Source organism: Nicotiana tabacum, chromosome 4 (genome assembly GCF_000715075.1).
Source record: "Nicotiana tabacum cultivar K326 chromosome 4, ASM71507v2, whole genome shotgun sequence".
Classification (NCBI taxonomy): Eukaryota; Viridiplantae; Streptophyta; class Magnoliopsida; order Solanales; family Solanaceae; genus Nicotiana; species Nicotiana tabacum.
In genome coordinates, this window is record NC_134083.1 from 41,075,770 (window position 1) to 41,093,633 (window position 17,864).

A 17,864-nucleotide genomic window follows, 5' to 3' on the forward strand; every position below is an offset into this window, starting at 1 on the left:
TATTTTTTAAAGTGAACATAAAGTTGAGGTAATCATCTCTTTGCATACATAAAACTCCAACACTGGTCTTATAGTACTGCTCCGTGGACATATAATGACATGGAGGGGATTTCTGAGTAGCAGAAGATAAGGATGGCAGTAGATATGTGTCACATCTCAAAGTGTTTGAAATAAAGGTTATTGGGTAAGCTTGTTGTTGTACGACTACTGTATTCGTTATTGGTGTGAAACTTGTGCACCATTTAACATGTAAGATCGTGTAATAAAGCATAAGAATATGAAAATAGATGCTTATACTTCTCGAGTAAAATACATAAGCTTTAACTAGAATATACTTAGTCAACATATACCCACTCGTTCCAATTAAGCACATGTTAACTCTTTAAAGTATTTTATCAAACACTTTGTGGGCATGTCTTTGTGAGTAGAACCACTTTATTAAAGGGTTATATCAACTCACCTCAAAACTCCTCGAGCCAATACATAGGCCCCAGTCCAATTTATACCCAGAATTCCTTACGCATGTTTCTTCACACGTGGTAGGAACTTTAGGATACATCGCACCAGAATATTACCAGACCATTAAGTTCACAGATAAGTGTGATATATACAGCTTCGGGGTGCTGCTAGACGTGCTAGTTACCTTTCTATCTTTTTCCCAGGGCTAGTGACTTTTGAGAGGAGAAAAAACAGGTAGAATGAGGATTTATATATGTTCTTTGCCTCTTCCCTCAAGCGTTTAACCTATATCAGGTATTCTCTCCTTGGTCATCTAATTATGCAATAGGGGAGTAGCCTAATTAAATAAACACTTCTTATTTAGAAGAAAAGTCAGTGATAACTCTACTTCAAGATAATCAAATCAAAAAGTATTTTATGCTTTAACCCTATAAAGAATATTTCAAAGGGACCACCATAGGCAGTGTAATAATTACTCCCTATTCAAATTCGGAAATGGTTTAGCATATTACACCATCTTACAAGCAAGGTACTCGATTCATTTACATTTTTCCTCCCCCCTTAATTTATTCCCATCTTTCTCCTCACAATATATACCTTGCATACATGCTTCAGTTAACATCATCGAACCAAAGCCAGTTCTTTTAACTTCTTCTTCAAAGGCCAAATTAAAAACCAGGAAAATGGGTGCTTTGGTGCCATCTGCTCGTCATGGTAGTAAGCCTTCGCGGCCAATGGCTAGACGAGAACGCCCAGTATTCTCATTGTCTGATGATCATGCTATGTCCAAGAAAATTCTTGGTACTCACAATCCTATTGGTCGCGAAGTTGATGTTAAAATCATCTTCCAAGTCGTCGAGGAGATTTTTCAACATGCTTACCCTGCTACCATTGATGGCGTGCTACATGTAATATTTAATTTTTCTTAGCTTGATTACATGATATATAATCTAATTTTCTGAACACATTTCTTGTCAAAACAAGGACGTTTTGTTTTCATAACTTTTGTTTGCAATGCTATATGTTTTCAGGGCACTACTCAGCCTCATGAAGCCAACATTGAAGCATTGAAGTTAGAAGAAAAAGCATCACTTGCCTTTGATGGCATACTAGAAGGATTGGCTTATATCATACACAAAGTCTCTTGCCAGGTTGACTAATATTCCGTGTGTCTACACACTTTCTTTTTAGTCTGTCCATTTTCTGTAATCCCCACGAATCTATAACATATATGATACCATAAAAAAGAATTGGCCCGTTTATTTCTTATTTATTTGATTATTCTTTTATGGCTATAACACGTTTATCTTTACAAAATGTAATTGCAGTTGACATGCAAGTGCTCAGGTGGTGGGGATACTCATTCAACAACAATGGCAATTTTAGCTATGCTCTCTGTCTACAAAGGGACGCAAAACTAGTGCTATCTTTAGCAGCATTTGCCATTACCTATGGTGAATTCTGGCTGGTGGCTCAGATGTTTGCTACTCATCCTTTGGCAAAATCTTTGGCTCTCTTGAAACAGCTACCAGATACTATGGAACACCATGCTTCCCTCAAGTCGCTATTTGATGCCATAAACGAACTTATCAAGGTCATTTTGGAAGTAACAAAACGTATAATTAAATTCAACAGGCTTCCTTCTCAGTACATCTCTGAAGATCAACCATCTCTGTCTGTTGCTACTTCCCACATTCCTACTGCTGTTTATTGGACCATTAAAAGTATTGTTGCTTGTGCTTCTCAACTTACTAGCCTTCTTGGAATGAACTATGAGTAAGCCTCCGTTTTAATTTTGTCCAAATGGAAGTAACAAAACTACATGCAAACAAATTGATATAATGCAGGATGATAGCAGCTACCACATCAGACACATGGGAAATGTCAAGCTCCACTCACAAGCTGAGAAACATAAACGATCACCTCAAATCTGAATTAGAGAGTTGCTGTCATCATATTCGTGAGTAAATTTAATCATCAAATCGTAAATATACAAGAAAATGGAAGAGAAGTGACAGATTAAGATACATATTAAAGTATCTCAGTGAAATTGAAACTTCAAAATCCTTCACAAGGAATCAAGAAATCATCAATAAAGTAACAAAATCATGATTTAAACTAGAATTTGAGCTAGTTCTTGGAATTTTTTACATGGCTTAATTATATCAATACCATGCAGAGGAGAAGATGCACGTTGAGTACTATCAGATGCTGGTGCACCTCTTTGAGACAACCCAATTCGACAACATGAAGATAAACAGGGGAATGATTTATATCAAGGACGATTTACTCCCACTTGAAGTAGGAACCACTCGCACGAGGGTACGTTCAAATTTTACTTCTTTTAACCTTAAAGAAAGATTATGTTTTTTCCTGTGTTAAAGATTATGTTTTCCCTGACTTCAGGCTAGTATTGAGGTGCTTAGAAGAAAGACTGTTCTGCTTCTTCTGTCAGATCTTGACGCCAGCCCTGAAGAGTTGTTAGTACTGTCTCATATATACACTGAATCAAGGGCAAGGCCAGAACTTCAATACGAAATAGTGTGGCTTCCGATTGTGGATCAATCAAAGGGTTGGAATGAAGAGCAGGAAATGAAATTTAAGGAGCTGCAAGCAATAATGCCGTGGTACACATTGCACCATCCTTCCTTGTTAGAGCCAGCAATCGTCAAGTTTGTCAAAGAAAGGTGGCATTTCTCCAAGAAAATGATGCTTGTAACCTTGGATCCACAACAGGGTAAAGTGGCTTGTCCAAATGCTATTCACATGGCTTGGATTTGGGGAAATTTGGCCTATCCTTTCACTATTTCCAAAGAGGAAGCTTTGTGGAGCGTGGAATCTTGGCGTCTTGAGCTAGTCGTCGATGGCATTGATCACAATTTAATTGAATGGGTAAGCTTACAACAAAAATGCCTTGCTATTTTATGTTTATACTCACATCCATGATCCATGTACTAATTAATTCTAATAAAAATCTTGGTTTTATAATGTGGCAACCAGATGACGAGTGAGAAGTTTATCTGTTTATATGGAGGAGAAGACATAGAATGGATCCGTAGTTTCACGAAATTAGCAAGAAGTGTGGCACAGAGAGCTGGGATTGAACTACTAATGATGTATGTAGGGAAGAGCAACAACAAGGAACGAGTTCAAAAGATCAACGATATGGTAACAGCAGAAAATCTGAGTTATTGTTTGATGGACTTAACATCAGTTTGGTACTTTTGGACAAGAATAGAGAGCATGTTTTACTCTAAAATGCAACTTGGAAAGACAATCCAAGAAGATAAAATTATGCAAGATGTGTTGACAATGCTGAGTTTTGATGGAAGTGATCAAGGGTGGGCACTTATAAGCAGAGGATCATTCGAAATGGCACGAGCCAAAAGTGTGATAATCACTAAAACATTAGATGATTATACAGTTTGGGAGAAAGATGCTAGAGAAAAAGGATTTGTGCCTGCACTTATTGATTATTATCAGCAATTGCACACAGTTTAGATGGAGTTGGTTCTAGGTGGATGTTTTAGATTGAAACTTGAAAAAGATGAAAATCAAAATTGTATCACGATTGAATCACAATTTGTACCTAAAACAATACATGATACAATACTAATACAAGTATAATACAATATTGTATCAATTTAAGTTTAGAGTTGGTTTTGAGTTGTATCGTAATTGTATTAAAATTGTGTAAAAATTCTTTTAGGATTGTATCAAATTTGTATCTGAATTGTATTTGATGCATCAATACATGAAAAATACTTGATACAACACTGATACAAGTACAATACAATCTTGTGTCAGAATTATATTAGTTTTTAGAGTAGTAACGTTTATAGATATAAAATTTTCAGATTTTCTATAATTACTGTGATGGATCTTCAAAATTGTATAGGATCGAAAATGTTACCATACAAAAAGTAACTATTTCTTTGGTTCCATTTCTATGGTGAGTATGGCTTCTTTTTTGGTTTAAGACTTATTTTGTCCATTTATATTTTTCTTGTGGCTTCTTATACCAGAAGTGAGTATCTTGTATAGAGTTTTCGAGAAACTGGAAGAAAAATTTTGGTGAAATAATATTGGAAGAAGAAGTTGCTTCCAGATCTGCGTAGAAGAAAAGGGAGGGAGGGGAGTAGAGAAAAAAGAAAAGAATATAATTCAATCCCTTAATTGAAGGTGCTAATAATGGGGTAAAAGCTTTTTAAGGGGGAATACATACAGTTTGTAAAAAAAAACCTAGATACTTTTTGAAAACTACAAAACCTAGAGAAAATAAATAAATAAGTTTCTATTATAGTATAAATAGGAAAAACTCCCATTTCTTTCTATTTCTTTTTCCTGTCCATCCTTTTCTAAAGAACAACAACAATAACAACTCATTATAATCCCACTAGTGGGGTCTAGGGATGGTAGTGGAGTAAAAAAAAAAGAAAAGGATATAATTCAATCCCTTAATTGAAGATGCTAATAATGGGGAGAAAGCTTTTTAAGGGGGAATACATACAGTTTGTAAAAAAAAAACCTAGATACTTTTTGAAAACTATAAAACCTAGAGAAAATAGATAAATAAGTTTCTATTATAGTATATATAGGAAAAACTCTCATTTCATTCTATTTCTTTTTCCTGTCCATCCTTTTCTAAAGAACAACAATAACAACAACCCACTATAATCCCACTATTGGGGTCTGGGAAGGGTAGTGTGTACGCAGACCTTACCCCTACCCTAGGGTAGAGAGGCTGTGTCCGATAGACCCTCGGCTCCCTCCCTCCAAGAACTCCCCACCTTGCTCTTGGGATGACTCGAACTCACAACCTTTTAATTGGAAGTGGAGGGTGCTCACCTCTAGAGCAACCCACTCTTGTCTTTTCTAAAGAAGTGTAATTCTTTTCTTTATTCATCCAGCGTTGTCAAGCCCGAGGCAAACGTTTGGAACATTTTATTATCCTCTCATATATTCTTAGTCACCCTAGTGCAAATATTTAACTTATATAGTTATATATATCATTTACATTTCTTTTCTATTTCAATTTTCTCTTGAGTCCCACACTAGTTGTAAAGGGTAGGACGATCTCTTTATATAGTCTTGGATAATACTTATCTCATGAACTAACTTTTAAAATTGAGTTAGACTCAATATTCATATCTTTAATATGGTATTAGATCTAACCACATCTCAATTTATTGTTTATTCGATATTGGGCCACATCTTATATTGTCCACTTATATTGTCCGCGCTCCAAATATTTAGTTCTAGATGTGCAGAGGGTGTTGAACCACACACCGGTTCTAAAGGGGTGGAATAATCTCTTTAATTATATACTCTTGGGCAATCATGAGCTTATGAATTAACTTTTGAGATTAGTTTGGGTTCAAAGTTCATTTCTTTATCATCTTCCTTCTTCTTCTTTTTTCACTTTATTAGTATCTTCTTGTTTACCCTAAAATTCGAGTAACAATTAAACTTATTTAGTGGTTTCAAGGACACGTAATTTAATCCAGTACTAATTGATAAACAAGGAATTAAATAGATAATTTGAATAGTAAAATAAATCAAACCAGTGTTCTAGCAGTGCTTTCGACCTTGATTCGGGATGATCTCGAGGTTGGGTAATAAGAATAGTAAAGAACAGAAAATAAATAGTGATAAGCAGTAATTGATAGTAAGTGAAATAAAGAGCAGCGTTTTTATATTTTTTCAGCCAATCCGCCTCCTTACAAATGAATGGGGTTCCTCTTTATATAGTAGACAAATCCTAAATAAGGTACAATTCTAATAACGGAAACAAATCCCATGATTGGCGTCAATAACCGCTTGATTCGATCTGTTCCGGGATTTTCTCCGAGATCTTTGGTCGGTTGCTAATATCTCGCAATTTCGTTAAGTCATGCTCGATCTCGATCTTCAACGAGCACTTTGATCTTCATGCTCCATACTCTGCCATTGAGCTCGAGCCTGGTCTATTACGAGCTTACTCTCGAGGTAGCTCCTCATGCCTATGAAATCGGGTATGCCCAATTTCGACCGTATACATATAGTCCTCTCATTTTTTGGAGTGTAATGAGAAGAAACGAATTTGAGACTTTGATTTAATATTTCGATCAATTATGACATCAATATTGTTACATAAGCGACATAAGCGATTGAAGCGTCATGTCTGCGCAGTTTCCAAGGTCACTAATTAACGCCAGTTGATGGTCGGCCACTAGTGCTTTCAAACCGTCAAAGTGGCTATTATAAATAGACCACCTTTGTAATTTTTTCAAACTTTACTTTCAAACTTCTTCTAATCTTCAAAAGCCCTTCTATTCTCTTCAAGTTCATCAACTTTGTCGGTTTTCGTTTGCCAATCTCTTATTAAAATGCAAATTCCGCATTTTCCTTCCTTAAACCTTATATAGCAATGGCAAAAACATCAAAGACCGTTTCTCAAGAAGAGAAGGCTTCCTCATCGCAGCCGCTCGGTGGAAAAACACCGGTGGAGCCACGTATCAAAGAGTGCATCCTCGGGCCATGTGAACTTATTTCAGACTTTAAAGTCGAAAAACCCTCTTCGGTTCCTGGCCGATGCGAGCCCATGTCTAGATACATTTGTTCGATATCCGAAGGCGATCTCGAGCATGTGAAAAAGGACTGCCGCTGGGAGAATAAAGAGGTGGTAATTTCTACCCCCGAAGAGGACATCACCACTCATGTGAAAGGGTTTTTAAGTGTGTATACTTACCCTTTCACATTGGGTTCCATCGATCCCGTCATAATCGACTTCTGCCGCCAATACCGGGTAACCCTAGGCCAGATCTACCCCTCTTTTTGGCATATTGTCATTTTGATCAGATTCTTCTCGAGCAAGATCGAGGGGATGTCTTTCACCCTCGATCATCTCATTAGGCTATACAACCCCCGTCTTTATCGAGGCAGACTGATAAGGCTTCAGCGCCGGGCCACGAAGGTGCTATTCTCGAGCATATACAAAGACAAGGACCGAGGATGGATGTGTCGGTTTGTCCGAGTCAGGACCTCCGATTTAATCTCCGCCGAGAAGATGCCATTCCCCGAAGAATGGAACATGAAGCGTAAGTAGAACTTCACTGATAACGTTTGATTACCTGTTATATTTCCTTTACCTCTTCTTATCTATATTCTTCTTTATGGTGCAGCTTCCCCCTAGTTTCCTGGTGCAGTCCCAGATCTTGCAGGTTGGGTTCGACAACTGGTTTCTACCTCCTCGTATGATGAGCGCTCGTGGCGCGATTTGGCCAAGGGTCGATGGGTGGCCAAAAATCATGGTAAGTTCCCCTGTACGTGTTTGATGATTTCCTGTGAAATACTTCTTTTCAACTTGATTTCTTCTTATACAGGTCTTGGAGATAATGTCGTCATAAGGTCGCCTCTCCTAGGGGAAGATGAGGCCCCGAAGCCGACCAAAGACAAGAAAAGGAGAAGGGCCTCCACTCCAGATACCCCAAAGCCCAAGAAAAGTAGGGCTGGAAAGTCGAAGACTGATCCCTCTGTTCTGTCTGCCGATGTAGCCCAAACGCTATGAGATAAGGACGAGGAGGGAGAAGATGTCGACTGCCTGCTGGTGGCTCGGAAGAGGGAAAGCGTCGAAGCTTCGATAACTGGTGAGCCGGTGAAGGTCGAGGAAGTTCAGCCATAGATCGAGGTGATCTCGGGGGAAGGTCCGAACAGAGTCCCCGAGTCATTGGCTATTGATGACGCCTCCTGCCGTGATGAGCAACTGGCGGGTGTGCCCGAAGGGTCAAGTTCTGAGGCCCTTCAAAGTGAAGAGAACGCCCCGAGTGACTCGCTCGGGGCAATAATATCGATGATTCACCGCCAGGTCCCACGTTCTCTGAGGGGCAATTTCGGGATGCCCGGTCCTTGGGAACCCCCGAAGCGGGGACGGCCCCCGAAGGGGACGATATATTTCATGGGTGCTTTACAGGGGTCGATGATGTTTTCGACCTTGACACATCACTCATTTTTAATGAGGCCCAGCGGCTTCTGAACCAAGTGAGTTTTCAGCACATGCTACCATGCTTGCGTTTGTTCTTATTTCTCTAAGTCTGATTTCCTTTCTTTCTATACAGGCTACATCGCTCCATCGAGAAACGTCTTCCAAGTATCGAGCCTAGCTGGCCCGATGTGAGGCTGATCTCAAAAAGCTTACGGAGGAGAGAAACGCCCTCAAACTTCTCTACGTGCAAAAAGAAGAGGAGATCATGAGCATTCGAGCCAAGTTGACAAGAGCTCATTGAGATCAGACCGAGCTCATTGAACGAGTAATGTAACTTTTTGGGAGCTTATTATGTATTGACTTGATATTGGCAACTAACACTTTGATCCTGCAGGTTCAGCAGAAGGCCGAATTGGTTGAGCAGCTTTGTGAGGAGGCCAAGATGAAAGAGGCAAAGACTTTGGTGTGGAAGCAGAACATGGACCGTCTCGCCTCGGAGAAAGAAACGGTTCAAGCCCAACTGTCTTCGGTCGAGCGTCAAGCCCATAAGGTTGAAGATCTAGAGACTCGGTTGGACGCTGAGCTTGCAAGGGCCACATCCGAGGCAGATGTTCTCGTGGATTCCTACCGAACTGACGCTGAAGCCGCTAACACTCGGGCAAAGGAAACTTCTGTTGCGGCTGAGGTTAGATTGTCCCTAGTTGCCGAGCATGCTAGGCGCCAGTCTCGAAGAGAGACTCTTGAGGAGGTGTATGCTCGTGGCTTCGACCTCACAGCTGATATCGAGAATGCGAAGGTTTTGGAGGACAAGGCTGGAGCTTTGCTTTCCGTTGAGAAAGACTCTGCGAGTGGATCCGAGAGCGGAGATGAAGATGAAGCTTCCGAAGATGCGACTCCCGAGGTGGACTAGGCACTTAGGATTTTTTCTCCTTTTGTTTTTTGTGTAAGACCCTGAGTGGTTTTTGTAAATACTTTGCATATATGAAAGATTTCTTTTCTTTCCGTTTCGTTGATTTTTGATTTATGATAAATTCTGTTTTTCCTTTGTCTTGTGAAAACTTTGTTGCAATCGGGTTACTATAGCCTCTATAGATGAGTGAGCAATAGCTCAAACTAAAAGTAGAACAAACCCTTATGTTTGCTAGTTAAGCGAGGGCGAGTCCCCGACCTTAACAATATGTTCGGGATTTTAATTTCGGATGGCTTGATCGAGCCGTAAATGTACTGCTTTTATAGCCGAGTTCGAGTAAGTTTGGAACTCACAGTAAGAGACCCCTTAAGGTTTTATGATGAATCCTCGAGCTATATTTATTTGAGCTCGGAATAGTGGAACCGTTAGGTCTGAATTGAGTGAGAACAAAATCTCGAACTCTAAGTGTATTGGCCCTTAGGCTCTTTAGATTGGACCGACATGGCCTCTAAAAGATGGCTATTTTTCCCTTTTTTGGCTTAGAAGACTTAGTAAAGAAATTTTCTTTATGTCTTAACACGTATTCTTTACCCATTGGGTTTTTTGAGGGTTCGATGTCGATTGAAACCCCTTTGCTTTTTGTGCCTTAGCACGTTTGTGTTAAGATAATTTGGTACCTCTTAAGGTTTTTCGACGGCTGATTTTATCGAGGCCCTTTTGATTACATGCCGAGGGTAGCCTTTTTAACCGATTTTTCAAAGAATTCGAAGGCCTATTTTTATTGCGGAATTCGAAAGTCTCCGAGCCGCTTTAATTTGGCCGTAGCCTTTGGGTATGCCTCTTGGGCTTATTCCCAATAATACTTCGAACTTGTTCGAAGTGTTAATCCCCGAGAATGATGGCGCCTTGTCCTGTAGAACGAGGAGTGCCTCTTTGAGGTCTTATGAATTTGAGTTTAGATTATTTGAATATGTCGATCGTCGACGGCAGTCCCCGAGTATATGAGGTATATTTGCACTTGGCCCTTGAGCCATTTCTCACAAAATCATAAGTATAGAGCTTGTATAGTAGAAATTATTTTTTGAAACACAAGATGTTTGATATAAAAAGAATGCTTCTTTGTATAATTTATACATGCGTACATGTTTTTCCATCGAGGCTCGACTAATCTATACGAACACGTTTCATTCGACTATTTGTCCCATTACAAAGTTTTTCTATCGAGTCCCTTTGACATGAAATATTTTTCTTCAAAAGTAAAACATCCGAAGGTGATGCCCCCCAGTATTCGAGGTTGATTGTAAAGAAGCCTTGGATACTATTGAATGGTCCCCAGGTAACACATAATTGTTACCTCGTTAAAAACCTCGCCAGAAAAATCCATTTGGGATAAAAACCGATCTAAGGGAAAAATAGTGCAACGCGTACTTTAAAACCTGAGGTCTCGATGTCTTTGGTCAAACTCCTGCAATGAGTTAGCGTCGAATATATATATAAACGAAAGAAGGGAGAAAGTCATTTCTTAACAATAATATTATTTGAGAAGTGATATGTTCCAGTTGTTTGGAAGTGGTTCGCCTTCCATCGTTTCGAGTTTATAAGACCCTTTTCCGACTATATCGAGGACTTGATAGGGTCCTTTCCAATTCGGGCCGAGCTTCCCCTCATTAGGATCTCGAGTGTTGATGGTGGCCTTCTTTAGGACTAAGTCCCCGACCCTGAAGTGGCGAAGGTTGGTTCTTCTATTGTAGTACCTTTCAATTCATTGCTTTTGTGCAGCCATTTAAATGAGTGCCGCTTCTCGTTTTTCATCTAATAATTTGAGGCTAGTATTCATAGCCTCGTGGTTCGATTCCTCCGTTGCATGTCAAAACCTGGCGCTGGGTTCTCTGACTGGAATCAAGGCTTTGGAGCCATATACTAAGGAAAACGGAGTTGCCACTGTACTGGACTTCGATGTTGTTCGATATTCCCAAAGAACTTCGGGTAGAATTTCTCTCCATTTCCCTTTAGCTTCATTCAACCTTTTCTTCAGGTTTTGGATGATAGTCTTATTCATTGATTCGGCATGTCCGTTCCCAGTAGGATGATACAGTGTTGGTAATATTCTTTTTATTTTATAGTCTTCGAGAAATTTTGTCACTTTACTGCCGATAAATTGTTTACCATTGTCGCATACTATTTCATGGCAGAGGGTCGATGATATCCATCCCCCATTTCATGAAAGGCCATGGGGGTAGGACCGGGTGAAGTTGTTATCCGGGCTGGTGGATCATCGATTCAAACCTTTGACATTTATCATATTTTCAAACAAACTTCTTAGAGTCCTTTTCCATGCTATCCCAGTAGTATCCTACTCTAATGACTTTGCGAATAAGTGAATCAGCGCCGGAGTGGTTCCCATAAGTGCCTTCATGGACCTATCGTAGAACATAATCCGTATCTCCTGGTCCCAAACACACTGCCAATGGTCCATCGAATGTCCATCTGAAACGAGCAACTTTAGTTCGTAGGGCCCTCGATTCTTTAGGGTCCGATGGAAGCTTTTCATTCTTCAAGTACTCGATGTATTTGTTCCTCCAATCCCAGGTTAAGCTTGTAGAATTTATCTCGGCATGCCCTTCCTCGATCACGGATTTTGAGAGTTGAATGATAGTCCCCGAGCTAATCTTATCTTTCTCGACCGATGACCCTAAATTTGCAAGTGCATCAGCCTCACTGTTTTGTTCCCGAGGTACATGCTGTAAAGTCCATTCCTTGAAACGGTGCAAAGTTACTTGCAATTTGTTCAAATGCCTTTGCATTCTATCCTCTCGAACTTCGAAGGTTTTATTTACCTAGTTCACCACCAGTAAATAGTCGCACTTGGCTTCAATGACTTCTGCTCCCAAGCTTTTAGCTAGCTTGAGACCTGCAATCATGGCCTCGTACTCGGCCTCATTGTTAGTTAATATGGAGGTTTTGATAGATTCTCTAATAGTGCTCCCCATGGGCGGCTTCAAAACGATGCCTAGTCCGAACCCCTTCGCATTCGAAGCACCGTCTGTGAAAAGGGTCCATACCCCCGACGATGTACCTGATTTCAATTAGAGTTCCTTTTCAACTTCAGGTACGAGGGTTGGCGTCAAATCGGCCACGAATTCTGCTAAAATTTGACACTTGATGGCCGTCCGGGGTTGATATTCGATATTGTTCCCACTGAGTTTGACGGCCCATTTGGCCAATCGGCCCGATAGTTCGAGCTTGTGCAAAATATTACGAAGTTGGTAAGTGGTTAATACGCATATGTGATGACATTGAAAGTATGATCTTAACTTTCTAGAGGTGCTTATCAGTGTAAGTGCCAATTTTTCCAAATATGGATATCTAGTTTCTGCTTCTCCTAAGGTTCGACTTACATAATAAATGAGAAATCGTGTACCTTGCTGTTCTCGAACTAGGACGCCACTTACCGCGACTTCCGATACTACCAAGTACAAGTAAAGTTTCTCATCTGCCTTTGGAGTGTGAAGCAGTGGTGGGCTCAATAGGTACCGCTTCAATTCCTCTAATGCATGTTGGCATTCCGGGGTCCAGGCGAGTCGTTCTTCTTTCTGAGCAGAGAGAAAAATCTGTGACTTTGATCCGATGACCTCAAAATGAATACGGCCTAAGGCGGCTATCCGTCCAGTCAGCCTATGCACGGATTTTACATTGTTCACGACGGTGATGTCTTCTATGGCCTTGATTTTATCGGGGTTGATCTCAATACCCCGATTCGATACCATGAAGCCAAGGAACTTGCCCGAACCGACCCCGAAAGCACATTTCTCGGGGTTGAGTTTCATGTTATATTTCCTTAAAATCTTGAATGTTTCCTGCAATTGAGCCAAATGGTCCTCTGCGCGCAGGGACATAACTATCATGTCATCAATATAAACTTCCATTGATTTACCTATTTGTTCTTCGAACATTTTATTTACTAGGCGTTGGTAAGTAGCACCTGCATTTTTTAGCCCGAAGGGTATTACATTATAACAATATGTTCCATACTTGGTGATAAATAAAGTATTTTCTCGGTCCTCCGAGCTCATTTGGATTTGTTTGTACCCGGAATAGGCATTGAGAAAAGTAAGGATCTCGTGGCCGGCCGTGGCATCGATCATACGATCGATGTTAGGCAGTGGAAAAGAATCTTTGGGGCATGCCTTGTTTAAATCCTTATAATCTACACACATTCTAAGTTTGTTCCCTTTTTTAGGGACTACAACTACATTGACTAACCATTCGGGATATTTCACCTCCCGAATAGACCCTATTTTGAGAAGTTTAGTTACCTCGTCCTTTATGAATGCATGCTTTACCTCGGACTGGGGTCTTCTCTTTTGCTTCACCGGTTTGAACCCGGGGTCCAGGCTTAGTCGATGCGTCGCTATCTCCGGTGGGATCCCTGTCATGTCTAAATGGGACCAAGCAAAATAATCTATGTTATCAATAAGAAATTGAATAAGCTTTTTCCTGAGTTCGAGGGTTAACCCTGTTCCCAGGTATACCTTTCGCTCAGGTAGGTACTCGATCATTATAACCTGTTCCAGCTCTTCGACCGTTGATTTGGTGGCATCAGAATCTTCGGGAACAATAAAAGTTCGAGGGGTCAGAAAATCCTCCTCTTCTTCTTCTATCTCATGCTTCCCTGATTCGGTCGAGGCTGGTGGCTGTGATTGCTATTTGACTTACTATTTATTTTTGATGCTCGACCTTTTCGAGGTTGATAGTGTCGATATCGATGTTATCTCATCGACCGCAAACAAAACTTTGCAGCATGCTGCTCCCCGTATACTGTTTTTACATCGCCCGACGTCGAGAATTTCATCATTTGGTGGAGAGTCGAAGGAACTGCCCTCACATTGTGGATCCAAGGCCTTCCGAGTAGGGCATTGTACCTCATGTCGCCCTCGATTACGTGGAACTTGGTATCTTGAATGGTTCCAGCCACGTTCAATGGTAGAATAATCTCCCCTTTAGTTGTTTCACCGGCCATATTGAAGCCGTTTAAGACTCGAGCCGCGGGTACAATTTGATTTTGTAAGCCGAGCTGCTCCACGACCTTCGATCAGATGATATTTGTCGAGCTACCTAGATCCACTAAAACACGCTTAACTTGAACTTTATTTAATAAGATAGAAATTACCAGAGCGTCGTTGTGGGGCTGAGAAATGCCTTCCGCTTCTTCGTTGTTGAATGATAAAGTGCCTTCGGGCACATGATCTCGGGTTCATTTTTCCCTAGTGATTGATACCTTAGTGCGTTTGAATATGGGTCCATGTGGAATGTCGACCGGAGATCATATGAATGACATGTTGAAGTTATTCCTGTTCATTTTTCCTGTTGGCGTCCCTTTCTCTGAAATGATTCTTGGCTCGATCGCTAAGGAACTCTCGAAGGTGGCCCTCATTGAATAGACGAGCCACCTCCTCCCTTAATTGCCTGCAATCCTCGGTCTTATGACAATGCGTGCCATGATACTTGCACATCAAATTTGGGTTTCTTTGGGAAGGATCGATTTGTATGGGTTTAGGCCACCTAGTATCTCTGATCCTTTCGATTGCCGATACAATGCCCGATGCATCGATGCTAAAGTTATATTCCGATAACCAAGGTGCCTCTGTGGGATCAACATACTTGTCAAAACCACTTTTGCTCATAAGTCCCCGAGAATTCTGTCCTCGATCACTTCTTCGATCGTTCTGAGCGAAATTGCATCATGAACCATTGTTCCTTCGATCTACGGTATATGGTTAATATCGGTCCCTATTCGACCTTGGCTCCCTGTCAATGTCCCTCTGGTTTTTAACTGTCGACCTGTTTGGACATACTAAACCGGAAGGGGCTCCTAATTGGCCGTCCTCGACCCTGATCTTCGACTGATATCGATTGTGCACATCTGCCCAAGTTACAGCTGGATACTCGATCAAATTTTGTTTCAACTGACGTGATGCTATCGAACTCCGCTCGTTCAACCCTTGGGTGAAAGCTTGAACAACCCAATCATCTGTGACCGGTGGAAACTCCATGCGTTCCATTTGAAATCGGTACACGAACTCCCTCAGCATTTCATTATCCCCTTGTCTTACCTTGAAAAGGTCTAATTTCCTCGTTGTGACCTTTATGGCACCGTCATGTGCCTTTACGAAAGAATTTGCTAACATGGCGAATGAGTCGATGGAATTTGGTGGCAGGTTGTGATACCAAATCATTGCTCCCTTCGAAAGGGTCTCTCCGAATATTTTCAACAGCACAGATTCGATTTCATCATCCTCTAGATCGTTACCCTTGATGGCGCATATATATGAAGTAACATGCTCGTTGGGATTGGTGGTCCCATTTTATTTGGGTATGTCTGGCATAAACTTCTTTGGAATAGGCTTCAGAGCCACACTTGGAGGAAACGGCTTTTGTACAAACTTCTTCGAATCCATCCCTCTCAAGATTAGCAGTGCCCCCGGTATCTGATCAACTCGAGAGTTGTATGTCTCCATTTTTTTATTGTTGTCTTCGATTCTCTTCTCCCCTGATTCAATTCTTTTGGTGAGCTCCTCGAGCATTTTCATTACCGCAGGATTAGTCCCCGGTTCGTTACCATTCGACCTTTCCGGTACTGGCTCGGTACGACGAGTAATTTTTGGCTCGGCCTTATTCGGAGCTCTATGTTGATTTTGTAACTGAGCAATATCGGCTTGCTGAGCCTGAAGCATCTCAAATATCACTTGGAGACTGACTCCTTCGTCTTCTCTGCCTAGTGTTCCTTGGCCACTAAATTCGGCCTTATCTTCATACACTCCCATCGAGATTTGCGCCCGCGTTTAGAGCAACATGCGAACTGACATCGACTGGGTTGGCAACCAGTGTTGCTCCGAGATTAGCTTATGGCGCCTCGACTCCTGGAGCGATCACATTTTCGTTTTCATCGTGGAATCTAAGGCTATTGTCACCGTGAGTGGATGTGTTTTGTGAGTTTGACATGTTTTAACCTGAAAACAAAGATATTTGACAAGAACAAGCGTAAAATAGTGTGTTTTACCGGAATCAGCACTGAACAATCACTATTATCCTTGGCCCCACGGTGGGCGCCAAACTGTTTACCCTAAAATTCGAGTAACAATTAAACTTATTTTGTGGTTTCAAGGATACGTGATTTAATCCAATACTAATTGATAAACAAGAAATTAAATAGATAATCTGAATAGTAAAATAAATCAAACCAGTGTTCTAGTAGTGCTTTCGACCTCGATTTGAGATGGTCTCGAGGTTGGGTAATAAGAACAGTAAAGAACAGAAAATAAATAGTGATGAGCAGTAATTGATAGTAAGTAAAATAGAGAGCAGGGTTTGTATATTTTTCAGCCAATCCTCCCCCTTACAAATGAATGGAGTCCCTCTTTATATAGTAGAGGAATCCTAAATAAGGTATAATTCTAATAACGAAAATAAATCCCATGATTGGCATCAATAACCGCTTGATTTGATCTATTCCGGGATTTCTGCCGAGATCTTCGGTCGGTTACTAATATATCGCCATTCCGTTGTTATGCCTTACTCGAAGTCGGTCATGCTCGGTCTCGATCTTCAACGAGCACTTCGATCTTCATGCTCCATACTCTGCCATTGAGCTTGAGCCTGGTATATTACGAGCTTACTCTCGAGGTAGCTCCTCGTGCCTATGAAATCGGGTATGCCCAATTTCGACTGTATACACCTTTTTTTCAAAAAAAAAATAATAATTGTGTGGTTCACACGGCATGATTGGAAAAGAAGAAGAGACAAAAAGAAAGAAAAGAACAAAAGGGATTCACTTTTAGTCAAATGAGTATGATGCGAGCGTTATGCACAATCTACGTAGAAAAAGGATTAATTAAAAAGCATATAGGATTAATCGTCTCTATAATCATTTCGAACATACGTTCTTTCGACCAAAATCAAATCGGAACTGGTTAAATTTAGATGAAAATTTTAGAGATTTTAACAAACATTATCCTATAGTAAATGGGATCTTTAAATATATAAGTCAACTTTTGTTTTTTTTTTCTTTTCCTTTCAAATAACATACTTGAAGACAAATATATTTAAGTTGAAGGTACAAAAGATATATGTTAGCCAATTTGCAAAGGTTAGAAGAAAATTAGATCTGATCTCATTTAGTTTTTAAACTAGTTTGAAGTTGAATTGATTAGTTCAATCCAAGTCGTATTTGAATCGTTTGGTAAAAATTGGTTCGTATCAACCAATTAAGATTTTTTTCTATCCTTATTTAGCAATTTTATTTGCCATGATTATTTTTCAAAACATAATTGTGTGAGTGGCACGGCTTAAGCTCTGACTTCATCGTTTTTAATAAATAACAAAAATAATTTTACTAATGTGTGTACGGTGAAAATCTATTCTCAGTCATAAAGACCGGTCGAGACAATGACGTTTCAATCGAAGGGTATCCACATGACAAGCTCGGACGAATTCCGAAGTAGGGGCGTCGAGCTTCGAGCTATAAGACCAATC

At 40.4% G+C, this 17,864-nt stretch overlaps 1 pseudogene; it reads left to right on the plus strand.

Annotated features, from left to right (window-relative positions):
* The first annotated feature begins 1,076 nt into the window (after positions 1-1,076).
* LOC107819447 (protein SIEVE ELEMENT OCCLUSION B-like) lies at positions 1,077-4,233 on the plus strand (annotated as a pseudogene).
* Positions 4,234-17,864: the final 13,631 nt, after the last annotated feature.